The sequence below is a fragment of the Mus caroli genome, chromosome 1 (genome assembly GCF_900094665.2).
Source record: "Mus caroli chromosome 1, CAROLI_EIJ_v1.1, whole genome shotgun sequence".
NCBI lineage: Eukaryota > Metazoa > Chordata > Mammalia > Rodentia > Muridae > Mus > Mus caroli.
In genome coordinates, this window is record NC_034570.1 from 179,531,145 (window position 1) to 179,537,669 (window position 6,525).

Here is a 6,525-nt window from a genome sequence, read left to right on the forward strand (position 1 = left end):
ATTCCAACTTCCAGCACACAAAGGCTGGTTGGCCGTGGGGGCGGGGTGGGAGGACCGAAGCTAAGACTCACTACTCAGAGATCCTAGGATTCCGAGGAGAGCTTCTAGATTGTCTTCTCAAGGAGGCCACCCTACTTTGTCCCGCGTCTCCTGGGCGGTGGCGGCATGGGGGCATCCTGCTTGGAGACCTCCCTCAAATAAATGGCCTGTTCTAGCTCCAATGTCCCACCCCCTAACTGCCCACGGAAATCTTGGAGGGACGGTCTTTTCCTTTCCTCTTTCCCCTCCGCCTCCTAAGCGTCGCACAGCTGGGTTGATTTGGGTCATCGCCCCCTCTCCACTTCCAGTCTATCTCACTCCAGGCACTTTCCTTTACTCCACAGTCCCACACCTTGGTAGGGAAAACACGCTCCAAAGCTAGCCCATTAAAAGTGCACGACTTCTGCCCGGCCGGCCGAAGGAGCTCCCGCAGCCTGGCATTCCTCGGATTCCAGCGCTGTGACGTCCCTGGGGACCGTGCGCCCGCAGCGGGGGAGCCCGGGCTCCTTTTTTCCAGCGCTGGGCGCGCGTCCCCGAGGCTGGCGCGCGCCCTCCCCGGACGCATTCCTGGCCCGCCCAGCGAGCGCCCCGCGCGCTCCCCGCCTCCTGGCCCCCAGCACTGCGGAGCAGAGCCCGGGGCGGGGGAGCGCGGCCAGCGGCGCCTGCTCGTCCCCTCCCACCCGGCCCCTTCCTCCGCCCTCCCCGGCCGCTCGCGCTTCCTGGCGCTCGTGCTCTCCGGAGGCTCAAGTTCTGCACAACTTCTCCCCGCTGCCCAGCGCCTCGGCCGCGGGCCCGGCTAGCTAGCTGCGCTCCTCGGCTAAGCCGTCTCGTCCACAGGGCAGGTCCTCGTGGAGCATCTGGTACCAAGTGGCCGCTGGCGGTCCCTCTCTGCGCCCCACCTCTCTGATCGCCCGGGTCCCCTCGCGTGGGACGGCGGTGCTTAGGTTCTTGGCCCTTTCTCCTCCCCGGTGCGCCCGGCGCGCCGGCCGCTGCGTAACCCTCTCTGCGCCCCTCCTCTGCCAGCTCCTGGAAGCCAGTGGTGGGGATCCGGACTCTCTGATGGTCAACGTGCGGCACCCGGGGCACTCCCCGGCCATGTAAGCAGGTAAGCTAGCCGGTCGGGAGCAGATACTCCAGGCAGAGTCAACTTAGGTTCGCCGCCGGGGACGCCGGGATGCGCGGTGGGGGCGCCAGGTGGCCGGCCGCCGGTTCTCTTTGCTTGCAGTACTCGCTCGTCCGGGATTGAGCTGGAAGGGGAACGCGGTCTGGGACTCGGGTTCAGCCAAAACATCGCCTCCAACTCCACACAGCGCAGAGCCCTAAGCTTGTCCTGTGCCTCTGTGGGCACTGGGTTTGTGAGGGGGTCCTTGTGTCCTCTCCCCAATACCTCAGCCGTGATACCAAACTCCTGAGTCTCTTGGCCCCGGCTTGGGTGATCCCTACAGGCGCGCAGGGAAAACTACCGTCATCTCAGACCAATCTCCATCTCGAACTTTGCAGGTTTCTGAGAGTTAACAGCCCCTTTCCCACGTGACGCCACATCTAGCTTTAAATCTTTGGGAATGGTTTTCCTATCTTTTCTGGAGGAACTGATGTGCGCTGCCATTATCCCCCTTTGCCCTTCTTCCTTCGGTTTGAGGAGATATTGGGGTCTTGAGTTTAGTTGGTTCACGGATTAGCTGGGTCCTACTTAGGCGAGTTCAGACTGCTGCTGAATGGGTGTATGTATGGTCAATTTCCAAAATACGTTAATTTCTTGAAATGGATTTCCTCCCTCATTCATTCAACAAACTCAGTGGTGAGTCTTCCCCTGTGCTAAGAGATCACACTATAAGAGTCTACAGCACCCTGCAGGCAGCCGTGGGCAGATGGGGACATGTGCTGCCAGAGAGGGGTTCTGAGACTCTTGGGAAGGCCAGGCCCTGGAGGAAAGGGGTTACCTTCGTTGAGGGAATGATGCTCAACTTAGGAGTGGTTGAGGGACCGCATTCCAGAGGAGGGAACAGCTTGGGCAAAGTGAGGGGCGCGGAGAGGGGCGTGCAGAAAGTCTTGGAGAGCGACCTGGTGGCTGGCTGGGCATGTATGGGCAGGTTGGTGCAATGTTGCTGGCATAGTTAGCCCCCACCCCAGCAGAAACGAAACCGGAAGTCTCTTACCCACTTCCCGTGACCAGGAGTAGTTTCCAAGGATCAAAAGCGTTCCCTTGGACATGTCCCCTCCCCTGAAGTGTTTCCCACAGGGTTCTGTAGGGTGACAGGTGTTTACTTGTCGTTAATTTACCCATCCTTGGTTTTGTTAAAGTATCCCCGTGAGGACCATCCCACCCCACTACAGAACCTTGTCCTGAGAGCTTTTGACGTGGGGAGAGCAGTTTGTGTCTTACAAGCTGAGTTTCCCCTTTGGTGCTGGGGACAGAACCCGGTCCAGGCCTCGTGCTCACCAGTGCTCTTCCCTTTCCCAGATCCCTAACAGCTTTCTTCCCTAGCAGCACTCTTACCTGTGTGACTGTGTGGCTGGCACGTGGAGAATCAGTTCAAGGATGTGGCTATGTATCTCAGAATCAGTGCTTTTAAAAGGAGTTTCCACGCCTTTAATCCCAGCACTTGAGAGGCAGGCGGATTTCTGAGTTCGAGGCCAGCTGGGTCTACAGAGTGAGTTCCAGGACAGCCAGGGCAGGCTACACAGAGAAACCCTGTCTTGAAAAACTAAAAGAAAAAAAGAAAGAAGGAAAGAAAGAAGGAAGGAAAGAAAGAAGGAAAGAAAGAAGTTTCTGAGTTTCTGCAGCATCTTGAGGTTTTCTTTGCTCTCTCTGAACCTGTAGAAACCGAAACTTTCCATCCCTGTAACTCAGGGTCCAGCACACACTGCCTGCAAAGCTCCTCAGTGCAGGAGAGGTTGTCCACAGTCACCTCTCTGGGGGACTTGTTCACTGAGCTGAAGTGCATATTCCTAGTGGTTGGTCCTGGCTAAGACGCCAGGTCTCCAGCCTTCATGGAGCTTAAGCTGCCGGAGCGGTTCCTTGCAACTTAGGGTGTTTATTCAGGATTCTCTCTCAGCCCAACTCTGATCCCAAGAGCAAGCATGTCCACGGTGGAAGATCTGGAATGTGTGTGGGACCTGCATGAGGGAAATGCGTGTCAACAGGCCGCTGCTTTGTGCTGCTTGGTCCCAGGTCTCCTCGAGGCGTTCTTCCTTGGTGTGTACAAACCCATAGCACCGCAGTTACTCAAGCTTGTGTGAGTTACGTTCCACGATCAGCTGGAGGAGAATCACCTTAGGGAGACGTTTAATATTGGCACACCACAAAGAATTCAGAGGCAATCAGGGCTTCCAGACGAGTTCTTCCTTGCCCCACGGATGAGCAGGAGCCCAGGGCTGTGAGGATTTCCCCAGTGTATGCTTTTTTACTGGATTCCGTTCCCAATGGGGATACAAGCGTTGGCCTCTTCCTAGCAAATTGAGCTCACCTGGGTTCCAGCGTCTTGTTTGTTTTTGAAGACGAATTTGGCCACATTCTTGCTTTTGAACTTTTCATTGCTTGGTTACCTAGTGCTGTGTGGGTTTCAAATCCATTCTGAGCCTCAGAACTTTGCTAGACACTTGGTTGGAGGTGAGGCAGGAGGAGAAGAGATAAGATGAAATACTTAATTAGCCAATTAAGGAAGGAGAGAAACAGACACCAACGCTTCAGTAGGGAGGAAGTTAGTGTCTGAAATGAGTTTTTGATCTCCCAAACTGATGAAATGGATTTAATTTGCCCTCCTCCTAGGGAAGGTTGATTAAGTGGTCCCAGGAGTGGGTGGGGCCAATAGCTGCAACTTTGTAGTGAATGTGTGTATGTTTGTGTGTGTGTGTGTGTATGTGTGTTGTATGTGAAATACAGCTAGACTTGAATTCCAACTCTTCCACTTGAGTTTTCTTTTACATTTATTTACTTTGTGTGTATGTGTGCGGGCACACATTTGGATCTCTCTTTCCACTTTGTGGGCCCCAGGAATCAAACTCAGATGGTGGAGAGCATCCTTACCGGCTGAGCCATCTCTCCTTCACAGCTCTGCTACTTTTGAGAAGTGTGGTGTTGGGCTGACTTTGTAGCTTTTCTGACCGTTTGTTTCTTCATCTGTGAGGTGGAGCCAGGCAGATATGGCTTGCCAGAGCATCTATGAGACTTCAGTGGGATGCCATATAATGTCCTGCCTGTCAGGAGGGTGCTTGTGTGTTGGCGGCCTCGTATGTGGCCGTGAATGTGTTCTTTGTTACTCAGCAGACTGAATTCACATGTGTGCCAACATACACATACAGCTTTGTCCTTGACTTTATTTTAGACTATTGGCTCATAGCAAACGTGTCCGCTGGCAGCTGCATGTGGCCCTTCACACTGGAGGCAGCCCATAGCACCCCAGGCAGTCGGAAAGCTGGTCAGGAAGAAGGCAGGGAAAGGACTTCCTTTGCCATTCCGCTCTTCTTTGCGACAAGGGGCTAGTGTGTTGTTCGGGTCTTTGCATTCCAAATGCTGAGATCCAGTTACTTAAAGGATGCTGGGATCACTGCCTATATTGAGGAAGGCTGCAGAAGCGAGCTGATCACAAAGGCCCTCCTCAGCAGCCTGGACTTCCTTCTTTGAAGCCCCAACACAGAGTCAGCTTATGGTAGCACAAGGCGGGCCAGCCACAGGTGGCTAAATTTTGGTGCTGCCTTTCATCCAAGAAACCTGAAGAATTTGGCAAACATTAACTCACTGATCTCCCTACCAACTTCCTGGGAGGGAACCGGCGAAGAAAGGGACTCAGGCATCCTCAGGACAGGTGTGTCCTCAGAGCAGTGACCACAGCGATTTGGATAGATTTCCCACCTGCAGAATTGCATGCTGGGGAGGGTCAGAAGGTCAAAGCCTAGAAAAATGCAAGCTTGACTACGATGCTTACAGTTAGGAAGAGAAAGGACGTTAGCTCTTCCCAGACCCCTCAGTGACTTTAACGCACTCTGCATGCAAGCTGATTATAAAAACATACTCCTGGAACTATTTATAATTTGAATTAGAGGATGTTCCATGAAGCTTTGGCATGCATGGTAAGGATGGTTGAGTCTTAAGTCAGGCTATAGATGACATATTGATTTTGCATTTCACAGTCCTGTCCTTTTTGGGGGGATGGGGGGAAGCATAGGCTTTCTCTGTGTGGTCCAGGAACTCAGTGAGCTACCCTGCCTCCAGAGTAGTGATATTAAAGGCATGGGACCAGAATGGCTTCTTTTCGTTTTTTCTCTTTGGGGCTCTGTGTTTCTTACTTTCTTTTTCTGCCATGCTGTATTTGCCACAGTCATTGGTTCGTCAGCCTTGCACATACGGTTTGACGTGCGCTCCCTCAGCTTTATCCTTAGGCCAAGATTGCATCCTGAGCTCCCTCCCTCAGGCTGACCCCGGGGACCTTTGTGTTGTCAGAGAGATCCTGCACAGTAGCTGGCCATTCCACAATGTTACTGTCTGCCTGTAGGAAGAAAGGATTCCGGTGAGGAGAAAAAAAAAAGCAGAAAGGGATCGTGTGGTGGTGGTCTAGCCTCTTACAGTTATTAAATGACTGTTTGGGGGTGGTAGAGGATGGCTCAGTGCTTAAGAACACTTGCTGTGTTTGTGGAGGACCTGGGATTGGTTCTCAGTACTTACTTGTGGCCAGTGGCTCACAACCATCTATGAATGCCAGCTTCCAGGGATCAGACACCCTCTTCTGGTCTCTGTGGTACCCCCCAACCCCCCATCGAGATGAGCATATGCACACATATCAATATAAGCAAAATACACATTAAAACATACCTTTGAATTTGTAGTGTTTGAGATTTTGGTGTGCAGCCATATTCCAGACTTAGTCTTTCAGGGGACCACTGCCTGGAGATCTAATTGCATGCACTCTGCGGGTTTCGACCTATCTGTGGGGGTCAAATGGCCCTTTCATAGGAGTCGCCTACAACCATTGGAGAACACAGCTATTTACATTATGATTCATAACAGTAAAAAAAATTACATTTATGAAGTAGCAACAAAAATAATCTTGTGGTTGGGGGTCACCACACCATGAGGGACTAACTGTATTAGAGGGTCGCAGCATTAAGAAGGTTGAGGGCCACTGTCTTATAGGATTTTAGCTCACAGAGAAATGTTATTCATTGTTGAGCGCTATTATGTCAGCTACGGTCTATGTGAAGGTGTTTTACCTTTACGCAGTGTATTTTTACGTACAGAAACTAAATTTCCACGTTGGGAGTTCATTCTGGTTTTTCGTTTTGTTCTTCCTATCCCTTTCCTCCAAAAAGTTGGGTGTTAGCCAAGGCAATAAATCTGAAACCCAAGACTCTGATAGTCAGCCAGGGCTTCAGAAAACATGGCTATCCCAAGCTGTCCCCTGTTCTGCCTAGCCTTGGGTAAGCCTGAGCATCCCCTGTTCTGCCTAGCCTTGGGTAAGCCTGAGCATCCCCTGTTCTGCCTAGCCTTGG

At 52.3% G+C, this 6,525-nt stretch overlaps 1 protein-coding gene across 1 annotated transcript in view; it reads left to right on the plus strand.

The window, feature by feature from the left end:
- Positions 1-747: 747 nt before the first annotated feature.
- The window catches only part of Ptpn14 (protein tyrosine phosphatase non-receptor type 14), a 149,223-nt gene continuing 143,445 nt past the window's right edge, over positions 748-6,525 (plus strand). Inside the window, exon 1 of the mRNA XM_029477885.1 lies at positions 748-1,144. The gene's annotated coding sequence lies outside the window, so the exon portion shown is untranslated. The remainder of the gene's footprint in view (positions 1,145-6,525) is intronic.